The sequence below is a fragment of the Hemitrygon akajei genome, chromosome 9, assembly GCF_048418815.1.
Source record: "Hemitrygon akajei chromosome 9, sHemAka1.3, whole genome shotgun sequence".
In the NCBI taxonomy this organism is placed as follows: domain Eukaryota; kingdom Metazoa; phylum Chordata; class Chondrichthyes; order Myliobatiformes; family Dasyatidae; genus Hemitrygon; species Hemitrygon akajei.
The window spans coordinates 73,725,693-73,751,094 of NC_133132.1; the positions used below are offsets into that span (position 1 = coordinate 73,725,693).

Genomic DNA, 25,402 nt, shown 5'->3' on the forward strand with positions numbered 1-25,402 from the left:
TATATTTTGTGCTAATTTACTTTCATACTCTATCTTCCCTTTCCTTATTTCTTGTTTAGTTGTTCTTTGTTGCGTTTTAAAGTTTTCCCGATCCTCCAGTCTCCCACTACTCTTCACGACTTTCTACACATGAGCTTTTAATTTGATACTATCTTTTATTTCCTTAGTTATCCAAGGCTGGCTCTCCCCACACTTACTGTCCTTGCTTCTGACCAGAATATACTTTTGTTGAGCACTGTGAAAAATCTCTTTGAAAGTATTCCACTGTTCCTCAACTGTCCTACCAAATAGCCTGTGCTCTCAGTCCACATTAGCCAGCTCCTTCCTATCCTGTTGTAGTCTCCCTTGTTTTTGCATAATACACTAGTTTAGATCTAACTATTTCATCCTTCATCTGTATGCGAAATTCAATCATACTATGATCACTCTTTCCAAAACATCCATCAATTCTGTTGACTCGCATATTCTAGGCTGCACAAGTGTGTACTGACCAATGCACAGAAGCTTTATGCAGCCAATTCAAATGTTTTGAGGGGAAAGACTGTACTCTATGGGCCTTCTGCCACTAGACAGTCAGTGGCTAAGCCCTTTGTAGAAACTACTAAACACTAAATTTGTCAATCAGCTCCACCAGAACAAGCAGGATCTCCCAGTGGCCACCCATTTTAGTTCCACTTCCCATTCCCATTCTGATATGTCCATCCATGGCCTCCTCCACTGTCGTGGGACCACACTCAGGTTGGAGGAACAGCACCTTGTATTCCGTCTGTGCAGCCTCCAACCTGATGGTATGAACATTGATTTCTCAAACTTCCAGTAATGTCCCCACCCCCTCTCCTTCACCATTTCCCATCCCCTTTTCCCTCTCTCACCTTATCTCCATGCCATCCATTGTCTCACTCTGGTGCTTCTCCCCCATTTTCTTCCATGGTCTTACATCTCTTCCACCAATCAACTTCCAGGTCTTTACTTCCTCCCTCCCCCTTCACATTTCACCTATCACCTTGTGTTCCTCTCTCCCCTCCCCCCCCCCACCTTTTGAATATACTCCTCAGCTTTTCCTGCCGAAGGGTCTCAGCCCGAAACGTCGACTGCGCTCCTTTCCTAGATGTTGCCTGGCCTGCTGAGTTCCTCCTGCATTTTGTGTGTGTTGTTCTAACTCCCCTCTCCAACTCTAAAACATCCCTATAAGCAAAGAAAATAATTGTCTGAACCACAAACTCAACAAAAACCACAGCTTAATACTACTTTGAATGATAAGTGAACTGAAGAAATAAAACATAAGAGCCTGAACTGCATCCTCCTCAGAATTTAAAGTCACATCCAAACATGGTAAACTGGATTGCATTGCATTGCTGAGGTAATGTAAATGGGATGCAAACCCCAAACCCCTCGGAGCCAGAGTATTTGATTGACCTTCAGCAGAGTGAGACCAATAGGTAATCCCTCCATTCATAGAAACATAGAAAATAGGTGCAGGAGTAGGCCATTTGGCCCTTCGAGCCTGCACTGCCATTCAGTATGATCATGGCTGATCATCCAACTCAGAATCCTGTACCTGCTTTCTCTCCATACCCCCTGATCCCTTTAGCCACAAGGGCCATATCTAACTTCCTCTTAAATATAGCCAATGAAGCGGCCTCAACTGTTTCCTGTGGCAGAGAATTCCACAGATTCACCACTCTCTGTGTGAAGAAGTTTTTCCTCATCTCGGTCCTAAAAGGCTTCCCCTTTATCCTTAAACTGTGACGCCTCGTTCTGGACTTCCCCAACATCGCAAACAATCTTCCTGCATCTAGCCTGTCCAATCCCTTTAGAATTTTATACGTTTCAATAAGATCCCCCCTCAATCTTCTAAATTCCAGCGAGTATAAGCCTAGTCAATCCAGTCTTTCTTCATATGAAAGTCCTGCCATCCCAGGAATCAATCTGGTGAACCTTCTCTGTACTCCCTCTATGGAAAGAATGTCTTTCCTCAGATTAGGGGACCAAAACTGCACACAATACTCCAGGTGCGGTCTCACCAAGGCCTTGTGCAACTGCAGTAGAACCTCCCTGCTCCTGTACTCAAATCCTTTTGCTATGAATGCCAACATACCATTTGCCTTTTTCACCGCCTGCTGTACCTGCATGCCCACCTTCAATGACTGGTGTACAATGACACCCAGGTCTCGTTGCATCTCCCCTTTTCCTAATCGGCCACCGTTCAGATAATAATCTGTTTTCCTGTTCTTGCAACCAAAGTGGATAACCTCACATTTATCCACATTAAATTGCATTTGCCATGAATTTGCCCACTCACCTAACCTATCCAAGTCACCCTGCATCCTCTTAGCATCCTCCTCACAGCTAACACCGCCGCCCAGCTTCGTGTCATCTGCACACTTGGAGATGCTGCATTTAATTCCCTCGTCTAAATCATTAATATATATTGTAAACAACTGGGGTCCCAGCACTGAGCCTTGCGGTACCCCACTGGTCACTGCCTGCCATTCTGAAAAGGTCCCGTTTACTCCCAGTCTTTGCTTCCTGTCTGCCAACCAATTCTCTATCCACATCAATACCATACCCCCAATACCATGTGCTTTAAGTTTGCACACTAATCTCCTGTGTGGGACCTTGTCAAAAGCCTTTTGAAAATCTAAATATACCACATCCTCTGGCTCTCCCCTTTCCACTCTACTAGTTACATCTTCAAAAAATTCTATAAGATTCGTCAGACATGATTTTCCTTTCACAAATCCATGCTGACTTTGTCCGATGATTTCACCTCTTTCCAAATGTGCTGTTATCACATCTTTGATAACCGACTCTAGCATTTTCCCCACCACCGATGTCAGACTAACTGGTCTATAATTCCACGATTTCTCTATCCCTCCTTTTTTTAAAAAGTGGGGTTACATTAGCCACCCTCCAATCCTCAGGAACTAATCCAGAATCTAAGGAGTTTTGAAAAATTATCACTAATGCATCCACTATTTCTCGGGTTACTTCCTTAAGCACTCTAGGATGCAGACCATCTGGCCCTGGGGATTTTTCTGCCTTTAATCCCTTCAATTTACCTAACACCACTTCCCTACTAACATGTATTTCCCTCAGTTCCTCCAATCTCACTAGACCCTTGGTCCCTTACTATTTCCAGAAGATTATTTATGTCCTCCTTAGTGAAGACAGAACCAAAGTAGTTATTCAATTGGTCTGCCATGTCTTTGTTCCCTATGATCAATTCACCTGTTTCTGACTGTAAAGGACCTACATTTGTCTTGACCAATCTTTTTCTTTTCACGTATCTATAAAAGCTTTTACAGTCAGTTTTTATGTTCCCTGCCAGCTTTCTCTCATAATCTTTTTTCCCTTTCCTAATTAAGTCCTTTGTCCTCCTCTGCTGGTCTCTGAATTTCTCCCAGTCCTCAGGTGTGCCGCTTTTTTTTGCTAATTTATATGTTTCTTCTTTGGACTTGATACTATCCCTAATTTCCCTTGTCAGCCACGGGTGCTCTACCTTCCCTGGTTTATTCTTTTGCCAAACTGGGATAAACAATTGTATTCAACAATTCACACAATTGTGTTGAACAATTCACTCATTGCTGGCATCACCTTTACTGCTACATTAGAACAATGTAACAATCCCTGAAAAAATACCATAAAATAGGTCATCCTGTCTAGACTCAAACAAGGGAAAATCTGCAGATGCTGGAAATCCTAGCAACACACACAAAATGCTGGAAGAACTCAGCAGGCCAGGCAGCATCTCGGAAAAGAGTACAGTCGACGTTTTGGCCCGAAGCATTGATTGTTTACTCTTTTCCTAGATGCTGCCTGGCCAGCTGAGTTCCTCCACACTAAATCAAATGTGTTGATTTAGTTCAAACTTCCTTGTTTGTGAGGGATTGCTTGTTGTCTGAAAAGTTCCTACTGTTCCTAGCAATTAAACACCAAAAGTGCTAAACTGACTGCTGGTTTTTTCTGTACAGGAAAAAGCCATTTCATAAGTGAGTCCCTCTCGTTCCTTGATTCCTTTCTACAGCTGGTAAGGACTGCCATTAGAAATTTTCCCATTAATTTTTCAAAAATTCCTGTCCTTTAATATCTTCTTCCATGAATACCCATTCTTTAATTTAGAATTTTAAATGTTTTTCTCTAACACAATGTCAATTTTAATTAGGATTATAATTGCTATTCTGATTTTATTGCATTAAGCTAAGTTTGCAGGATCTATACAAGGTTATCAAAATCATTCTTGTGTCCAAAGGTCACCCCTAAAGTTTTGATTAGAGAACTAATCAAAACATTATCAATGCCCTTTTTATACAAGTCGTTTCACTAAAGTTTGGCTTGCATGAAGTAATTGATAGTCAGATAGGGCCTCACCTTGGTTAGTAATATAAGTGCGTTCTGAAAACTTGGCAGAATTTATTGGCGTCAAATAACGTGCAACTTCTGAAAGAGAATCACATCATTCAGAAAATTTTTGACTTCTGCCTCACTCAAAGTTTACATGTTGAGTGGAGATCTGAAGAATTATTGTGTTCAGCACTGGTGAGTAAAATGTCTAGAACTACATACTGTATGCACCAGATCAGTAGGTATTGCATCAGGATGAATGTGGAAGTAGTTAGTTCCAGCTGGGATTAACTAATGATATTGAAAAATATAAAACTTTTATGAGAGAAGTACAAGAATCAGAATGTGAGGGAGAGGAGTAACAATCTGAAAGGCCTGTGAATGGAACAGTGGGCATGGTTTGAAATAAATGACTCCCTATCTCATCTGTCTCTTGTGTGAATAAAGAAACAGATTTTGCATTTGACTAAATCCTGAAGTGTAGAGCTAGGAATTCAATCTAGCTTAAATAATTTTTTGTATTAACTCAATGTATTGTACTTACCTCTTCTATAACCGAGTTTGGAACCTAACTTTTGAAACTTATTTGTGCTTGAATTTTGCTCAGAAGTGGATTGTATAAGTGTTCAGCAGCTCAGGCTGCTTTTAGACCAGTAGCAGTGTACATTGATACTTTAACGATCTCACAGGAGATAATGCAAATTTCTTCATTCTCTTGCCCCTTCTCCATGTTCTCTTGATTATTATTTCCAATATGAGATTATACTTTCCTTACAGTATTAAGAATGTATACAGTATTTCTGATTATATAATAAATGTTCTGGGAAGAGTCAGAGAACACTACTAAACAGAAACAAGCCCTTTGGCTGTATAGTCTATGCCAAACAATTAATCTGCCTAGTCCCGTCAACCTGCACCCAGGCCCTAGCCCTCCATACCCCCTCATTCATGTACCTATCCAAATTTGTCTAAAATATTGAAATCGACCCCACATCTGCAACTTGCGCTGGCAGCCCACATCCACACTCGCACCACCCTCTGAGTAATGAGGTTTCCACTTTTCATCCATCATTTCTTCAGCCAGAGGGCAGTGAATTTGTGGAATTTATTACCACAGGCAGCTGTGAAGGCCAGGTCATTGGGTGTATTTAAAGCAGAGCTTGGTCGATTTTAATTGGACATGGCATCAATGGTTAGGGGGAGAAGGCTGGGGTGTAGGGCTGAGGAGGGAAAAATAGATCAGCCATGATTGAATGGTGGAGCAGGTCGATGGGCCAAATGGCCAGATTCTGCTCCTACATCTTATGATCTTATGGTCTCTAGTTCTCATCTTACCAAACTTCAGTGGCAAAAGCCTGCTTGCATTTACCCTATGTATACCCCTTATAATTTTGAACACCTCCATCAAATCTCCCCTCAATCTTCTATATTCTAGGGAATAAAGTCCTAACGTATTCCCCCTGACCCTATCACTCAGGTCCTCAAGTCCCAGCAACAACTTTGTAAGTTTTCTCAGTACTCTTTCAATCTTATTTTCATCTTTCCTGTAGGAAGGTGAACAAACCTGGGCACAACACTCCAAATTAGACCTCACCAATGCCTTATGCAATTTCAACATGACATCTGTGCTCCTGTATTTGTAAACCTCTCACCGTAGGCTCATAATGAGTTATGTTACTGTGAATACAGACTTAACTCTACATTGCATAGGAATAACCATCAAGGCCATTACCAGTTAAAAACAGATTTAGGGTGGATATGATTCAGGTAAACTCAAAAGCACAAAAGTCTAAATGTTTATTCTAAGGGAAAATAAGACAATTACTTGTTTGAATATTGACTCACGCATGCAAATTTACTGTTTAATTTGGCTCAAACCAGTTGAAACTTAAATTGAAATTGTATTAACAAAATATTTTAAACTATAACAAACAAAACAAAGGAAAGGGTCCATCACCTGCTTCATTTCTGGTAGTTTTAGAGAAAAAAAATCCATGTAACATCCAAGGAGAAAGGTATCAAAGTTTCTCCAAGATCTTGAGCTAGCTGCTAACTGAAATTTATCTGTACATTCTCTGCAAAACCCATAGTCTGCATAAGGATGTTCCAACATCTGTATCTGTCCTTCCAAATGGGGTTCTGTGAGCATTTCACCATGTTCTTCCACTACGTTCGCTGTCCATTGTCACTTCCTCTGTCTTTTTCCTTCCTTCTCCGAACTCCTTCGATCCCATGCTCTCTGTTTTAAAAAAAAAAGGCTCCCTGGTTCTTTTCCCATGCTTTCTCAAGAAAATGTTCATAAGACAAATCCTATTAGCTAATTACAGAAAGCCTAACTTAGCTGAATATTTATTTTAAACAGCAGAAATGAAATACTCAATGGTATAATGTTACTAAAGGAAGGGGTTCGGCCCAAAACATCAACTGTACTTTTTTCCATAGATGCTGCCTGGCCTGCTGAGTTCTTCCAGTATTTTGTGTTTGTTGCTTGGATTTCCAGCCTCTGCAGATGTTCTCTTGTTTGTGATTTAAACACTTTTTATATAACTTTGCATTTTGCGATCTGCAGAAAATAAAATGCCTAATAGCATAACTATATCAATAAAATAAAGCATGGTCCTTAACCAGGGCATTACATGTTGATTTATGAAGACCAATGTACCAAAATCTTTCCTTACTGTCCTATCTATCTGTGACGTCATTTTCAAGGAATCATGGATCTGTATTCCTAGATCGTCCTTTTTTTACTGCACTCCTCAGTGCCCTACTGCTCACCATGTAAGATCGACAGTGGTTGGTGCTCCCACATGTCTGCACTAAATTCCATTTGCCATTTTTTAGCCCATTTCACTAGCTGGCCCAGGTCCTGCTGCAAGCTTTGATAGTCTCCCTTGCAGTCTACTACACACCCATTTGTGGTTTCATCCGCAAATTTGCTGATTCAGTTTACCACATTATCATCCAGATCATTGACTTAGATGACAAGGTACAGTGGATCCAGCACTACCCCATACAGCACAACACTAGTCACTAGCCTCTAACTAGAGAAACAACCACCCTCTGGCTTCCAAGTATACCTTTGCCAGAAAACAACTCGTGTCAATCACACTTAACTGATCTGTTCTGGTGCCATCAAAATTGGTCTTTCTCCAATTTAGAATCTCAACCCAAAGACCAGACCTATCCTGGTGTTTTATTCAGATGTTTTATAAAAAAAAAGTTTCCAAGGTCAGCGTTGTGATTCATGATTGCAGAGGTGACTGTGCTTCTCCTGATGACTTTTGTGAAGTTAAGTGCACTTGACTAATCATGGTTTTGTTCTGCTTTCCTGTTTCAATCAAGCTGTTATCATTTAGCTTTTAGTCTTTGATAATCAGTTAAAAGTGCACTCTTGTGTATGTTCTGATAAGGCAATATCTGCTGTTCTAAACTTATTAAAGATCGGAAGACTTTCTTGTTTGTAGTGTCACTTGGAAGTACAGAGAATGCATCTTCCACTCACCCCAATACTTTTACAGTCCATTTATCAGGCAGTATAATTAAGAAATGTTGGATAAGAATGAAACCGGGCTTAGTTTTGATACTCTCCATGAGAACCATCACAGTTTGCATGCTAACCAGTCTCTAGCTCATCTGTATCTCTGACATTGCAGGACTGATAAATACAACTGGATCCTGGCTGTCCCCGTGCTTTTGCCTTCAATCTTCCAAAGACCTAAGTTCATTCGAAGCTTTATAAGCCAGGCCCCCTTCAGCCCCCATTCCCAGTACAACACTGGCTTGTACTCCCCTTGTGTTTGAAGTTATGTACACTTGTATTTCTGAGGTCTTTCTTGCAGCTTCCACCCATGATAAGCATCATTAACTACCCGGGAACGGAATCATTTGGAGCCTGCTCCATTTCTGACAGTTTTGCTCACTGCAGCACTAATGGCAGAGCAGACTCGATGGGCCAAAAGGCCTAATTTGTCTCCAATGCCTTATGGTTTTTCTGTGCATCTTGGTGGTATCAAAGTCATATTCTTGACATCTTTCATGAGCAAATTGTGATGAGCTATCACGGCCGACAGTGAGGAGGCAGGCAGAGCTGAGGCTGCTTTGGGCATGAGCCATGCTGGGCCTTTGCAAGGCGCAATGTGTTTGAGCCGCCAGATTCACAGATAGATTTTGCATTTCTACCAGAGATGGAGTGAGCGATTTGGAGAGGAATCGATACGGAAGAGTTCTGATGTTCATCCACCTAACCAGGGTGCGAGGCTGGATCGCTCCACATGCTGAGCTGACGTGGTGAGATTGAGAGCAGTTTTGGGCAGGGCGGCCCAGCGTATGGGGGCGCCTGGATCTGGGTCCTAGAACGTGGGTCTACTTGGTGTTTGGACAATTTAAACAGCGGCACAGATAAACTGGAAGCCCAAGTGTCGGAGGCGAGGGTCAGGCAGATCTTGCTCGCTCTCCTGTGGAAGTTCATTTCTTTCTCCGTGGTGCCAAGACTGCAAACTGAGCCAGCTGCTTTGCGTTTCAGCCCAGCTAGTGTGAAACTGAGGACCGAGGCTTGGCTTGGGCCTACCCTAGCTGCTCCAGGAGAGGAACTGGGACTCAGTCTGGCTCGGGATGCTGTTGGCCTACTTCTATTGTTTGCATGATGTGTTACTTTTCTCTCTCTTTCTCTGTGCAGTGGTTTTTGGTCTTGTTTTTTTAACTGAGTTATTCGAGTTTCTTGTTTTGTGGCTGCCGATAAACAGTCAAATTTCAATGTGTATAATTTATATATTCTCTGATAATAAATGTGCTTTTAATCTTGAATCTTTGAAATTAAATTTATTATCAAAGTACAGACATGTCTCCATGTACTACCTTGAGATACTCTTTCTTACAGCCATATACAGGAAAATAAAGAAATGCAATAGCATTTGTTATAGCTGGGGGTGGAAATGAGGACAAGCTCACACGACCTATTAAATGCTCCCAATTGTGTGTGGCTCAAATAGCCTGGGACAACCAAGTCCAAGCCTTCCACCATCTTGAAGGACAAGGAGAGCAGGCACCTAGAAGTATCACTGCAGACTCTGGGGCCCAAATAGCCTTATTCTTCTCCTATGTCTTATGGTTCTTTAATCTTTTAAACCAATTTAATCCTAGCCTAATCATGGGATAATTTACAATGACCAATTAACCTACTAGCCGGTATGTCTGTGCACTGGGGGAGGAAACCAGAGCACCCAGAGAAAACCCAATCTTTTCACAGTGAGGACATACATATGACATCAGAATTGAACTCTGAACTCCAATGTTCTGAACTGTAATAGCACCACGCTTACCCCTACACTATCATGGCACCCTATCTGTCTGTCGTAGCATTCCCATTGGCAATGAATTCTATTAGTTAATATTTGTTTTCCTTAATATTTGGTAAAAAAAAATTTCAGAGTGGGAATCTGAACACAGAGGTCAGATGTATTCATGCCTCTGTGTCGAGAGGCTCTGCCACCTGCGTGTGTTGTTTCTGATCGCATCCAAGATATCCTGAAGTGGGAAGGAGAACAGTCAGAGGTCGTGGTACATATTGGTACCAACGACATAGGTAGGAATAGGGAGGAGGTCCTGAAAACAGACTACAGGGAGCTAGGAAAGAAGCTGAGAAGCAAGACCTCGAAGGTAGTAATCTCGGGATTACTGCTTGTGCCCCACAACAGTGAATATAGGAACAGAGTGAGGTGGAAGATAAATGCATGGCTGAGGAATTGGAGCAGGGGCAGGGATTCAGATTTCTGGATCATTGGGACAGGCGTGATCTGTACAAAAAGGACTGGTTGTACTGAATCTAATGGGCACCAATATCCTGGCAGGGAGGTTTTCTAAAGCTATTGGGGAGAGTTTAAATTAGAATTGCTGGGGGGTTGGGAACTGAAGAGACGAAGGAAGGGGTGGTTGACTCACAAATAGAGAAAGCTTGGAGAAAATATGAGAGGGAGGATAGGCAGGAAATAGAGAAGGGATGCACTCAGACTGATGGTTTGAGATGTGTCTATTTTAATGCAAGAAGCATCATGAACAAAGCGGATGAGCTTAGAGCGTGGATCAGTACGGAGCTATGATGTTGTGGCCATTACAAAGACTTGGATGGCTCAGAAAAGGAGGAAGTCATGGAAGGATTGTCTACTGAATCTCTGTGGGTGGAAGTTAGAAACTGGAAGGCATCGACAGGTCAAACCCCACTTGGAGTACTGTGCTCATTTCTGGTCGCCTCACTACAGGAAGGATGTGGAAGCCATAGAAAGGGTGAAGAGGAGACTTATAAGAATGTTGCCTGGATTGGGGAGCATGCCTTATGAGAATAGGTTGAGTCAGCTCGGCCTTTTCTCCTTGGAGCGAAGGAGGATGACAGGTGACCTGATAGAGGTGTGTAAAATGATGAGAGGCATTGATCGTGTGGATAGTCAGAGGCTTTTTCCCAGGGCTAAAATGGTTGCCACAAGAGGACACAGGTTTAAGATGCTGGTGAGCAGATACAGAGGAGATGGTAAGTTTTTTATGCAGAGTGGTGAGTGCGTGGAATGGGCTGCCGGCAACAGTGGTGGAGGTGGATACAATAGGGTCTTTTAAGAGACTTTTAGATAGGTACATGGAGCTTAGTAAAATAGGGCTATAGGTAAGCCTAGTAATTTCTAAGGTTGGGACATATTCAGCACAGCATTGAAGGGCTTGTATCGTGCTGTAGGTTTTCTATGTTTCTATGTACATATAACTCTTTTCCAAGCCACTTAATTATTTATTTTTATTTAGCGATATTGCACTATAACAGGCCTTCCTGGCCCAATGAGACCCAATTATAACCTCCTAACCAATATGTCTTTGATCTGTGAGCGGAAACTAGATCACCCAGAGGAAAAACCACGCAGTCGCAGGGAGAACATATGAGACCCTTACAGACAGTGGCGGAATTGAACCTGGTGCCTGGCGCTGCAATAGCATTAAGTTAAACACTGCTACAGTCCACGCTGTATGCTACGTGCCAATCTTTGCTACATTTTGTGCCCAAATCAGGTGTGATTTTTTCTGTGGAATGTATGGTTCCGTCCAACACTCTCGTGTCCGTGAGCCTTCAGTTTGCAGCTTTCTTCTGACACCTCTAGTGATTTCCTGAAGCTACACTCTGTCTTTTTAATTCATTGTTCTTGGGATGTGAGTGTTGCTGACGATGAGAGCACTTATGCCAATCTTTAATCACCTCTGAACTGAGGAGGCTTTCAGGAGTTATGGGTGGGTCTATTGTCATTTATAGGCCAGAAAATGTAAGTACAACAATTTCCCTAAGGGTATCAAAGAAACAGATGAGATTTTACAAACAGGTTGTTTATAGATTACTGAGAATAGATTTAATTTCAGAAGTGATTAAATTTTATTCCATGAATTTAAGTTCTCAATCTAATAATTCAAATGTGCCTTTCTATTAATGAATAAGAATTCTGGCTGCTAGTCCAGTAACTTCTCCACTCTACCACTAAAACATTGACTTGCTAATTACTTTCAGATTCAAGATGCAAGAATGTTCAATGTCATTTCAGTATGCAACTATTAAGGAGAATGAAATAATTGTTACTCCAGATCTGATGTAGCAAAAAATAAAATACAATAAGATAAAGAGCATAATAAAACATAGAAACATAGAAATATGGAAATCTATAGCACATTATAGGCCCTTCTGCCCACAATGACGTGCCAACCATGTAACCGACTCTGGAAACTGCCTATAGAGTTTCCCTACCGCATTACCCTCTATTTTTCTAAACTCCATCTGCCTATCTAAGAGTCTCTTAAAAGACCCTATTGTATCCACCTCTACCACCGTCATTGGCAGTGCGTTCCACGCACCCACCACTCTCTGTGTGGAAAAATTCGCCTCTGCCATCCCCCCCGTATCTATTTCCAAGCACCGTAAAATGATGCTTCCTCCTGTTAGCCATTTCAGCCCTGGGAAAAAACCTCTGGCTATCCACACGATCAATGCCTCTCATCATCTTATACACCTCTTTCAGGTCACCTCTCACCTTTACCACTCCAAGGAGAAAAGGCTGAGTTCACTCAACCTATTCTCTTAAGGCACATTCTCCAATCAAGGCAACATCCTTGTCAATCTCTTCTACACTCTCTCTATAGTAGCCACATCCTTCCTGTAATGAGGTAACCAGAACTGAACACAGTACTCCAAGTGGGGTCTGTTACGTACCCCGTAACTGGGTCACTTACCAGCAAAGATAGAGCGGTCCGTTGAAGTCTGATGGTACTATTTTTTAAATTCTTTATTGATAAAGGGGTACAAAAATAAGATTAATACAAAGATTCAGATAATATACGTCATCAATACTCAATCTAAAAGCGGGGGTATAATAATAATAATCAATAAGAAATAAGCTCTATCGTTGTCTAGGGGATAATGTATTGTCCGATGGAAATATAAAGTTCACTCAGTTCATGCAGGCTGCAGCCTTTGGGTTTAAGAGAGACGGTTTTAAACTTGCCCGGGTCTTTTATGATGTCAATCCGTTGAGTCGGGGGAGTTGGTTGCCCGTTGTTAGTTCAAAGTCTCTTTCTGTGGTATCAGCCACCAGCTCCCAGGCAAGGGAACTGAACACACGTGGCTTCCTTCAAATGGCCTCCCGCTATTCCGGGATTGCTAGCGCGTCTTCTGGTGCGTCTGAGGGGCCGTTCCTACAGCCCCTCTTTTTATCCTGACTTGCAGGGTCGTAGATGTCAATCAGGTTGGGGGATGATGCAATCTCTCCCCTTCACCCAGCCCACTTTGCCCGAGGGCTCTCACGTAGCATAGGATCTCAATCCACAAATTTGTCTCCAAGAGACAATGGCCATTTCCCCTTGCTTTACATCGCCAGGGAACGAGACAGTCCGCACGTCTCCTTCTCATTTCCTGGGCCCCCTGACCCAACCCAATAGTGATCTTGCGATTCTCACAAAGGAGGGGGCTGCGGGCATAACAGGTCTAACTAAGGTCATATGTGGCTGTAACGTTACCTCATGGCTCTTGAACTCAATTCCATGCTTGATGAAGGCTAACACATCATATGCCTTCTTAACAACACTGTCAATCTGCGCAGCAGCTTTGAGTGTCCTATGGACACGAACCCCAAGAATCTTACTGATCCGCCACACTGCCAAGAGTCTTACCATTAATACTATATCCTGTCTTCAAATTTGACCTACTGAAATGAACCACTTCACACTCATTTGGATTGAACTCCATCTGCCACTTCTCAGCCCAGTTCTGCATCCTATCGATGTTCAGCTGTAACCTCTGACAACCCTCTAGGGCATCCATGACACCCCCAGCCTTTGTGTCATCCGCAAACTTACTAACCCATCCTTCTACTTCCTCATCCAGGGTCATTTATAAAAATCAAAGAGGAGAGGTCCCAGAACAGATTCCTGCAGAACACCACAGATCACTGTCCTCCATGCAGAATATGAACCATCTACAACCACCCTTTGCGTTCTGTGGATAAGCCAATTCTGGATCCACAAAGCAAGGTCTCCTTGGACCCCACACCTCAATACTTTCTGAACGAGCCTTGCATGGGGAAACTTGTCAAATGCCTTACTGAAATCCATATACACTATATCCACTGCTCTACCTTCATCAATGTGTTTTGTTTCATCCTCAAGGAATTCAATCAGGCTCATCAGGCATTTCCTTCCCTTGACAAAGCCATGCTGACTATCCTTAATCAAGTTATGTCTCTTCAAATACTAATAAGTCCTGCCTCTCAGGATCTTCAACAACTTGCCCACCACTGAAGTAAGTCTCATTGCTCTATAATTTCCTGGGTTATCTCCATTCCCTTTCTTGAACAAGGGAACAACATCTGCAAACTTCCAATCCTTTGATACTTCTCTAGTCCCTATTGATGATACAAAAATCATTGCCAGAGGCTCATCAATCACCTTCCTTACTCCCCACAGTAGCCTGGGTATATTCCATCTGGTCCTGTCGACTTATCTAACTTAATACCTTTCAAAGCTCCAGCACATATTCTTTTTTGATGTCTATACACTCAAGTGTTTCAGTCCACCGTAAGTCATCCCCACAATTGCCAAGGTCCTTTTCCCTGGTGAATACTGAAGTAAAGTATTCATTAAGTATCTTCACTAGCTGTTCCAGTTCCATGCATATGCTTCCACTCTCGCTCCTGATTGGTCATATTCTCACATGGCTCATCCTCTTGCTCTTCACATACTTGTAGAATGCCTTGGGGTTTTCTTTAATCCTGCTCACCAAAACCTTCTCATGGCCCCTTCCAGCTCTCCTAATTCCATTCCTGAGCTCCATCCTGGCACCCTTGTAATTTTCTAGATAGATAGATGATAGAAAGATAGATAGATACTTTATTCATCCCCATGGGGAAATTCAACTTTTTTCCAATGTCCCATACACTTGTTGTAGCAAAACTAATTACATACAATACTTAACTCAGTAAAAAAAATATGATATGCATCTAAATCACCATCTCAAAAAGCATTAATAATAGCTTTAAAAAGTTCTTAAGTCCTGGCGGTAGAATTGTAAAGCCTAATGGCATTGGGGAGTATTGACCTCTTCATCCTGTCTGAGGAGCATTGCATCGATAGTAACCTGTCGCTGAAACTGCTTCTCTGTCTCAGGATGGTGCTATGTAGAGGATGTTCAGAGTTATCCATAATTGACCGTAGCCTACTCAGCGCCCTTCGCTCAGCTACCGATGTTAAACTCTCCAGTACTTTGCCCACGACAGAGCCCGCCTTCCTTACCAGCTTATTAAGACGTGAGGCGTCCCTCTTCTTAATGCTTCCTCCCCAACACACCACCACAAAGAAGAGGGCGCTCTCTACAACTGACCTATAGAACATCTTCAGCATCTCACTACAGACATAGAATGACGCCAACCTTCTTAGGAAGGAGCTCGAGCAGTACCTAGTTTCTTGAACCTTTCATAAGCTTTTCTTTTTTTCTTAACTAGATTTTCTACATACTTGGTACACCATGGTTCTTTAACTCTACCTTCTTTTCCCTGCCTCAATGGAATGTGCCTATGCAGAACATCATGCATATGTTCCTTAACATTTGCCACATTTCTGCCGTGCATTTCCCTGAGAACATCTGCTCCCAATTTATGCTCCCAAGTTCCTGCCTAATAGCATCGTAATTTCCCCCTTTCCCAATTAAATGTTTTCCCAAATTGTCTGCTCCTATCCCTCCCCAGTGTTCTGGTAAAGTTGTGATCACTACCTCCAAAATGCTCTTCCTCTGAGAGACCTAACACCAGACCAGGTTCATTTCCCAATACCAAATCAAGTATAGCCTCTCATCTAGCTGGCTGAGAAATTTCCCTGAACACACCTAACAAACTCTACTCCATCTGAACCCTTTTCTCTAAGGAAATGTCAGTCAATATTAGAAAAGTGAAAATCACCCATCTCAACAATTCCAGAATCTGCCTCCATATCTGCGTCTCGATGTCTCTGTTACTATTGGTGGGGGGGGGGGGGGTCTGTAAAAAAACATACCGAGTAGAGTTATTGCTCTAACTCTTCCTGTTTCTGCCCTCCAGCCACACTGACTCAGCAGACAATCCCTCCATGACCTCCTCCTTTTCTGCAGCTGTGATACTATTCCTGATTAGCAGTGCCACTCCCTCACCTCTTTTGCCTCCACCCTCGTCCTTCCTGAAACTTCTAAAGCCTAGCACACTCAGCAGCCATTCCTGCCCCTGAGTTATCCAAGTCTCTGTAATGGCCACATCATCGTTCCACCTATTGATCCACGCTCCATCCACCTTGTTTATTATACTCCTTGCATTAACCTCACACCATCTGGCCGAGTGCTTCTTTGGTCAATCATCGGCCTGTCCTTCCTCAAAAGCTCCCTACAAGCTGTCACTACTTGTGTACCAACTGCCCCATCTCCTACGTCTTCACTTCGGTTTCCACCCCCTTGCAAATTTAGTTTAAAATAACACATTTGTTATGCGTCAACATTTTTTTTACTGCAAGCATCATTTTAAGCTCCTGTACGAGGCGGGTGACTGATGTCATTATAACAAAATGTGGACAGGTTTCTGCAGAGAAGGAACAGTGGACTGCAAGCTACCAGCAGGAGAGTGAGCTGGGTGGAGATAGTTGAAGAGTTCACTACGGCAGCGGACAAGTCTAATCCTTCTCCAAGTCCAGAGGATTGTGATAATTAGTGGCACACAGTGCATATTGGATACATGACTGTCACTTCGTATGATCCATACTTGGATTTTTGGAGTTTCCTGTAGCGACCACTTTTTGTTAACCCATACATGGATTTGGGTGTGTTAGGTGGTGACCACTTGTGTTAAGGAATATTCCATGACTGTCACCTTGTAGTATCCGTAGGTAGATTTTGGAACACTACTCAATGTCTGGAATCTGCTGCGACTGCTATCTTGTATTCTCAGCATGGATCCTCTGGAATTTTCCGTGATTGCCGCCTCATGTCATCTTAGTGCAGATTTACAAATTTCTTTCCCTCACATGTTTCCGTGAATTTCTGGAGTCATCTGGATTGCCATTTCTGGGAGTGTGTTTGAGTAAGATTTGGGAAGAACTGTTCCCAAATACAGTTGTTTATATATAAAATATAGAAAATATAGTTGTTTAACATTAAAACTGAGTCTGTTGTCTATTGCTGCTGGCACATAACACATTAAATATATAAATAGATGAGATAGTTTATAAACATAAACTGACTGTGTAGGATGTGGTCTGGGAGCATGAGAGGTTCTACAAGATGTTTGAAACTTCTCGCAATCTCCACTGATGTAGAGAAGGCAATGCATGGGGCAAGTTCTTCTGAAGTTGATAACCATCTCCTTCGTCTTGCTGACATTGAAGAAGAGGTTATTCATCTAGAACCAGGCCTCGAGCTCTTTGTCCTCCTCTCTGCAGGCCACCTTGTCGTTGTTGGTAATGAGTCCCACCACTGTTGTGTCATCTGTGAACTTGTCGATTTGATTGCTTGGGTGTCTGGCCGTGCAGTCGCTTATGAGCAGAGTGCACAGCAATGGGCTCAGCATACAGCCCTGGAGAGAACCCACGTTGAGGACAATGGGGAGCAAGCAACATTTGTGCATCCTGGCCACCTGAGTTTTGTTGAAGCATCTGAGGATTCAGAGGTGTATTTAGATTGAGGAGTAGGAGTTTGTTCACCAAGGTCTGTGGGACAATAGCATTGAATGCCAAAATGAAATCCAGAAACAGATTCTGAAATAGGCATCCTTGTTGTCTTGTATTCTGATGCCTTTGCTTCTAGCTGAAGTTCTATTCTTTTTGTGCTAATGAAAAATATTAGATGATTTCTCTAAGGTTAAATTTATTTTCTTGAAGCAACATTTCATCCATCTATGGATCTGCAATCCCAGACATGAGTCAGTGGTTGATTATATCTTCACATGTATTAGCATGAAACTTGCAACGTTTAGTGAGCTTTTTCAATACCCGGACACCTTCATATTCTGCCCCGACTTCGTGGCCGTAGGATAATTCTGCCAAACTAATCCAGGTGTCTAGAGTTCAAAAGTCAGGAGGTTATGTTGCAACTTTATAAAACTCTGGTTAGGCCACATCTGGAGTATTGTGTACAGTTTTGATCGACCCATTATAGGAAGGATATTGAGGCTTTGGAGAGGGTGCAGAAGAGGTTTACCGGGACGCTGCCTGGGTTAGAGGGCATGAGAGGCTGGATAAACTTGGATTGTTTTCTTTGGAGCATTGGAAACTGAGGAGAGATCTAATGGAGGTTTATAAGTTTATGAAAGACATAGAGTGGAGGCAGAGTATCTCTTTCCCAATGTCTAGTACCAGGGGGCATGCAGTGAAGGTGAGGGGGTAGATTCAAGGGGGATTTGAGGAGTAAGTATTTTACTCAGAGAGTGGTGGATGCCTGGATTGCGCTGCCTGGTATGGTGGTAGAGGCAAATACATCAGAGGCTTTTAAGAGACATTTGGACAGACACATGAATGTGAGCAAGATGGAGGGATATGAACATGCTGTCGGTAAGGATAGAGTTTTGGTGTTTTTAATTTGCTTTTTAGCTGGGTTGACACAACATTGAGAGCCGAATGGCCTGTTCCTTTGCTGTACTATTCTATTCTAGGTGTCCTCTTTTCCGTATTGAGCTGAGGCGAAAGCCACATTGCATGTGGTTAAGTTCTGGAACATCTTTCAAACATTCCCAACATGGCTATCAAAAAAAAATCTGACTTCCTGGATGTTTCAGTTTTAAAGATAAGTATGATTCAGATTTGCAACAAACATAAAATTGCCCTTTATTGCAAATGAACTGTAGTAACATAAAAGTCAGGGAAACATGCATTTAAACAGATTGCTTTGTGTCTTTACTCTGGGACAAAATAAACGAACAAACCTCTTCATGAGGTCACACTGTCCCTTCTGCAGTAATTATGTATTGAGGTAATCTAGCACTTTACCCTACAACTCCACTTCCCTGGCTACTCACACCACACCTGAATGCAGATATACTATGACCAACACAAGTGCCAAGACGACAATTGGAAAGGCGTGGTGACGAGCTTTAAATAGCTGCAGAAGGCCGGGACTGCTTGACAGTGCAGTCCAAGCAGCCCTGGAGAATTCATTGCTGTCTGCTGACGTGGCACTGAGAAAAGCTGCTGCTGCTGGAGGTAAGGCAACAAGCAGACACGGACAAAGAATCTGGAGAGCACATGGTTACTGAGCGATGTCTCCTGGCTAAGCCAAGAAGGCAGGGAGTAGTCATGCAAGAATTAGGCATGCAAGAGCGTGCAGAATTACATTATCTAATGGAAACTAGGTTCCCCTTTCCACTCTCCATTCTGAAACACTAACAAAGTGTAATTGGCCAGGGCAGCCAAACTGAGGGAGAAAGTTCCCACACAACCCGATGTGCCATGCACCTATACTGAATATAATGAATTAATGTGTCTATGCACCTTACTTTATTGGCTTGATACATCTTTGTATTTCCTGATGATCAGAATCTCTGTTTAAAACAAGTCAGAAATTTGCATAATTATGCACTCCTTAAGAGAATTTGCATGCAGGAGCTATAAACAGTGATGTGCAAGATCACCCTGATTATCTTGTAAGGACACAGCATTTCTTTCCACATCTCTCCTGTTGTCTAGTGGGGGGAGGTGGTTGTAGCTGGTTCCCAGCTGAATCTTTTTATGGTGGCCTGCCTAGCAGATAGAACAGCCTGGCATGACTCTCATTGATCAGGACTGATACTTCCCTGAGTGATCATTGGGAGCTCTCTCCCTCTCCCCACAGCCTCTGCCTGCTCCTCAGCAACTAAAACGTGCCCTGCTGCTACCTGATTGCTATGGGGACTGAGGCTTGGTTGCAGGACTGACAGCTCAATATTCTGGGGTTCTGTTGTTTTAGACGCTACCGAGCGGGAGGGATTAAAGGGGGAGGGGTAGTGTTACTAGTCGGGGAAAATGTCACAGCAGTGCTCCATCAGGACAGTCTGCAGAACTCATCTAGTGAGGCATTATGGATGGAACTGAGGAATAAGAACAGTATGCCCATATTAATGGGGCTATATTACAGACCGCTCAACAGCCTGAGGGATTTAGAGGAACAAATTTGTAAAGAGATCGCAGACTGTTGCAAGAAATATAAATTTGTTATAGTAGGTGATTTTGACTTTCCACATATCAATTCCCATACTGTTAAAGGACTAGATGGGATAAAATTTGTCAAACATGTTGAGGAAAGTTTCCTCAATCAGGAGATAGAAGTCCCATTGAGAGACTGCGATAATCTGCCATTAGGGAATGAGACAGGGCAAGTGATAGAAATTTGTGTAGGGCAACACTTTGTATCTAGTGATCTCAATGCCATTCGTTTCAAAGTAAATATGCAAAAAGATAGGTCTGTTTGAGATTCTAAATTGGAGAAAGGCCAATTTTGATGGTATCTGAAAGGATATGGCAAATGTGGATTGGGACGGGCGGTTTTCTAGCAAAAGTGTATTTGGTAAGTGGGAAGCCTTTAAAAATTAAATTTTGAGAGTATAAAGCTTCTATGTGCCTGTCAGAATAAAAGATAAAGATAACAGGTGTAGGAACTTTGGTTTTCAAAAAATATTGAGGCCCTGGTTAAGAAAAGGAAGGTGGTGATTGAAAAGTATAGGTAGGTAGGAACAAATGTGGTGCTTATGGAGTATGGAGTATGCCAAGAGTTCAGTTCACCTTTGGAGGCTTAGGATCTCAGGGCTCTGGAGAGGGGCAAATCGAAGATCGGTGTCCCGACAGACTGGTGAGTCATGGGAGGGGAAGATATTGGCTGTGTGCCCAGAGACCTGAGATCTTTGGGCACAGAGCTCAGAAAGAGTGATGCAATGGACTTTTAACATCGTAATCCAGCGATGAGTTTGTTATGTCTCCCCTCTCACTGCGAAATGGGGACACCTCTTTCTCCCTTATTAGGGAGAGAGAGAGAGAGAGAGCTTGTGGTATGTCAAATACCAGGTGAAACACAAAGTCTTTGGAGTACTGCAAGTCTGTGTCTTTGCTGTTGCTTTTGCTGCACGCTTAAATGCTCGGTGGTGGATGCCAATACTTCTTTTGCCGGTGCTCACGTGTGGGAGGGAGGGGAGCTGGAACTTTGGGGTTCTAACATTTAACTGTCATTCATTCTTTGGGACACTCCTCTGTTTTCGTGGATGATTGTGAAGAAAAAGCATTTCAGGATATATATTGTATACATTTCTCTGACATTAAATATACCTGTGAAACCTTTGAAATGCAAGAGGATACTGAATTAAGAAATCAGGAGGGCTGAAAAAAGGTATGAGGTTGCCTTAGTCGATAAGAAGAATGAGAATCCTAAAGGATCCTAAAGATATGTTAAGAGCAAAAGGATTGCAAGGAACAAAATTAATCCTCTGGAAAATTGGATTGGCAATCTATGCATGGAGCCAAAACAGACGGAGGATCTTAAATGCATTAGTTTGCCTCTGTACTTCCTCGGGAGACAGATACAGAGTCTGTAGAAGTGAGACAAAATGGCATCAACTTCATGGACTCTGTACTGATTACAGAGGAGGAGATGTTGTTCCACTGTTTAAGAAAGGCTCTAAAAATGAACCAGAAGCTTACAGGTCAGTGAGCCTGACATCAGTACTGGGAAAGATAATGGAAGATATTCTAAGGGACTGGATATGAGTATTTGGAGAGACATAAACTGATTAAGGATAGTCAGCATGGCTTCATGCATGGTAGGTTGTGTCTGATGAATCTTTTAGAGTTCTTTGAGGAAGTTGCCAGGAAAGTTGATGAAGGCAAGACAATGGATGTTGTCTACATGGACTTTGGCAAGGCACTTAACAAGGACCCACATGTGAAGCTGGTCAAGGAGATTAGTCCCTGCACATTCAGGATGAGGTAGTACATTGGATTAGACATTGGCTTTACAGAAAAAAGTCAGAGTGTGGTAGTTGATGGTAACATCTCCAACTGAAGACCTGTGACTAGTGGAATACCGTAGGGATCAGTGCTGGGTCCATTTCCGGTTATCATCTATATCAATGAGCTAGATGAAAATGTAGTTTAACTGGATCAGCAAATTTGCGGATGACATCAAGATTAAGCTTGTAGAGGACAGCAAGGAAGGCTGTCATGGCTTGCAGAGGAATCTGGACCAACTGGAAAAATGGCAGATGGAGTTTAATGCAGACAAGTGCGAGGTGTTGCACTTCAGTAAAATCAACAAGGATAGGTCTCATACGAGGGGTGATTGATACATTCGTGGCCTAAGGTAGAAGGAGTCAATTTTAGAAAACCTAGTACATTTATTTTTCAACAAAGTCCTCTCCTACATTTACACACTTAGTCTGGTGGTCATGGAGCATACGGATCTTGGACCTTCAGAAAGTGTCCACAGCAGGGGTGATTGATAAGTTCATGGTCTAAGGTAGAGGGAGATAATTTATTAACTTCAAACTTTCTGTATAATCACTCAAAGAATTGAACTGTATGTGCATGTAATAAGAGCTGTATAACTCATCTCCTTCTACCTTAGGCCACAAATTTATCAGTCACCCCTGCTGTGGACACTTCCTGCAGGTCCAAGATCTGTATGCTCCATGACTGCTGTACTAAGTGTGTAAATGTAGGAGGGAACTATGTTGAAAAATAAATGTGCTAGATTTTCTAAAATTGACTCCTTCTACCTTAGGCCACGAATTTATCAATCACCCCATCATACAGTGAATGATGATAGGGCACTGAGGAAAGTGGTAGAACATAGGGTTCTGGGAATACAGATTCATAATTCATAGGTAGATAGGGTTGTAAAGCTTCTGGCACATTGGTCTTCATAAATCAGTGTATTGAGTACAGGAGGGGGGATGTTATGTTGAATAAGACATTGGTGAACACTACTGTTTCGGTCACCTACCTACAGAAAAGATATAAATGAGGTTGAAAGAATACGAAGAAAATTTACAAGGATGCTGCCAGGTTTGAAGGATCTGAGTTATATGGAAAGATTTTATTCCTTGGAACGTAGAAGACTGAGAAGAGATTTGATAGAGGTATATAAAATTATGAGGGGTATTGATAGGGCAAATGCAAGCAGGCTTGGTCAATTGAGTTTGGGTGAGACTAGAAACAGAGGTCATTGTTTAAGGGTGAAAGGTGAAATCATTTAAGGGGAACATGAGGGGAACTTACTCAGTGTGAAATGAGTTGTCAGTGGAAGTGGTGGATATGGGTTTGATTTCAGCATTTAAGAGGGATTTGGATAGGTACGTGGATGTTGGGGTATGAAGGGCTGGGGTCCAGGTGCAGGTCAATGAGAGTAGGCATTTAAATGGTTCAACATGGACTAGATGGGCTGAAGGGCCTGTTTCTGAGCTGTACTTTTCTATGATTCTGAAATATCTCTGATAGAGTGAGTTGAAATGGCTTAAATGGGATAACTGCCAACACATTAATCTTCTTGCTCTGCACAATGTGTTGTTAAAGGTGTGGTTGTGAAGCCTGACCAACAGGCTATACTCACATTTATAAACACTTCAGCAGGAATTTAAGTCTTTATACCCACTTCCAGTTTGTCAATTTCATCAACTTTATCTCCAAATTCCACTCTGCCACTAAATGTATTGGTTCATCTCTGGTATCTCTCTCGCCGTCCTCAATCTCTCTATCTATTGACATCTTTTACAAACTCTCTGACTCTTGCAGTGATCTTGACTGCTTTTTCCCACTGTCAGTTGCAAAAATGCTGTTCTGTTCTCTCAGTTTCTCTGCCTCTGCCGCATCTGTTCTTAGTGTGACCCTAGTTTCGGCTAGCGGCTTAATCTAGGGGAAGACAGCCCCCGACCGGGCCAAACCTAAGACATCTTATTTGGGTGGATGCTGTGTGAAGTGTCCCCTATTAAAAAATCAGTGCCACCAAATAACAAACAGTACACAATATGCGATTAAATGATTGAGCTTTATGATTCTTAATTTCACTATATGGTTAGTAAAGAAACAAAGAAGGAAAAGGTCCCATTTTAATGAAACAGTGTAATAGAAACCTAGAAAACCTACAGCGCAATACAGGCCCTTCGGCCCACAATGCTGTGCCGAACATGTCCTTGCCTTAGGAATTACCTAGGGTTACCCATAGCCCTCTATTTTTCTAATCTCCATGTACCTATCCAGGAGTCTCTCAAAAGACCCTATCGTATCCGTCTCCACCACTGTCGCCAGCAGCCCATTCCACACACTCACTACTCTGCGTAAAAAAAACTTACTCCTGACATTTCCTCTGTACCTACTTCCAAGCACCTTAAAACTGTACCCTCTCATGCTAGTCATTTCAGCCGTGGGAAAAAGCTTCTGACTATCCACATGATCAATGCCTCTCATCATCTTATACACCACTATCAGGTCACCGCTCATCCTCTGTCGCTCCGAGGAGAAAAGGCCGAGTTCACTCAGACTATTCTCATAAGGCATGCTCCCCAATTCAGGCAACATCCTTGTAAATCTCCTCTGCACCCTTTCTATGGTTTCCACATCCTTCCTGTAGTGAGGTGACCAGAGCTGAGCACAGGGTCCTATATAGCTGCAACATTACCTCTCGGCCCCTATACTCAATCCCATGATTGATGAAGGCCAAGCAGTACAAGAATCGTGAGCCAGGTGAAGGGAACAGAGCAGGATGGATTCTACATCCTGCTCTGCTGGAGCTGAAAACCCACCAAAGAGCAGACCATTATTTACTGTGTAGAAACGACTCAAAGGCCTTCCACAGCAAACGCAAAGCACACAAATGCCCAGGAGCAATGACAATCTTACTTGCAGCACCGTCACAAGCTCATAGCATTAGAGACAACATAGTTCGACAGTGGCCACTTTGTTAGGTATCTCCTGTGGTTATTTGAATTACTGTCACCTTCCTGTCAGCTTGAAGTATGTTGGCCATTCTCCACTGACCTGTCTCACTAACAAGGTCCACAGAGCTGCTGCTCACTGGATTTTCTTTTGTTTTTCATACCACTCGCTGTAAACTCTTGAAACTGTTGTGGGTGAAAATCCTAAGGAGATCAATGAGTTTAAGATACTCAAACCACCCCATCTGGCACCAACAATCATTCCATGGTCAAAGTCACTTAGTTCACATTTCTTCCCCTTTCTGATGTTTGGTCTGAACAACTGAACCTCCTCTTCTTCTTGTAATGTTTAATGGCAACTGCAATTAAACATATGATGCATTACCACCACATACTGAGCTGGCGTGTGTAGCAGGAAGCACACCCACTTTAATTCACCTGCAAAAAAATCCTCAAATAATATCAAAAAGTCTAAGACTTTCCAGAAAGTCCATTACACACTTATGTGCATTAAAATGACAGAGATATCCTAATAAACTTTCTCCTAATGCACAATGCAGGAGCTCACGTTTCCGTCCATCTGTTCCCCATCCATCTCCTCCGAGTGTCGCTGACCCTCGGACTCAAGTTCCAAGTCCACTCCACCCGGC

The 25,402-nt window shown here is 42.5% G+C and overlaps 1 protein-coding gene across 5 annotated transcripts in view; it reads left to right on the forward strand.

Annotated features, from left to right (window-relative positions):
* The first annotated feature begins 4,394 nt into the window (after nt 1-4,394).
* slc2a12 (solute carrier family 2 member 12) overlaps nt 4,395-25,402 on the forward strand; it is a 72,603-nt gene continuing 51,595 nt past the window's right edge. For all 5 annotated transcript variants that reach the window (XR_012100248.1, XM_073056341.1, XM_073056342.1 and 2 more), the window contains exon 1: nt 4,395-4,539. The gene's annotated coding sequence lies outside the window, so the exon portion shown is untranslated. The remainder of the gene's footprint in view (nt 4,540-25,402) is intronic.